Here is a 419-nt window from a genome sequence, read left to right as displayed (position 1 = left end):
TCTACCTGTTAAGTATCATTCACCCCTGTCACCAGAAATATTTATTCCCTACAGCAACAGACTCATCCACTCTAACAAACTTTCTGCTTTTTATTCTCATAGCTGTGTTCTTCACTTTTATTATTAAATCCTGTGAACACCTATGGCTGTTTTATATGGCCTATATTTGAAAAAACAACTGCAGGACTCAAGAGCACTGACAGGAGCACAGATTATCAGCCTTGCTAGTCTTGATGTGATTCTGCCGACCTCTGCTTCTGACGATGCCAAGTTCTGATAAGGAATTCATAGCCAGGGTCCAGGTGATACATGTTCCCTTTCCAGTTCTGCCTCTGAAGTGTTGATTGATTTCTGAGAAGCTGTTTGAATGTCCTCTATTAGGAAGCAGAAGTAACAATGCCAGGTTGAACCCAAAGCAA

Source organism: Corvus brachyrhynchos, unplaced genomic scaffold (genome assembly GCF_000691975.1).
Source record: "Corvus brachyrhynchos isolate BGI_N302 unplaced genomic scaffold, ASM69197v1 scaffold5, whole genome shotgun sequence".
Classification (NCBI taxonomy): Eukaryota; Metazoa; Chordata; class Aves; order Passeriformes; family Corvidae; genus Corvus; species Corvus brachyrhynchos.
This window is presented reverse-complemented; position numbering follows the sequence as displayed.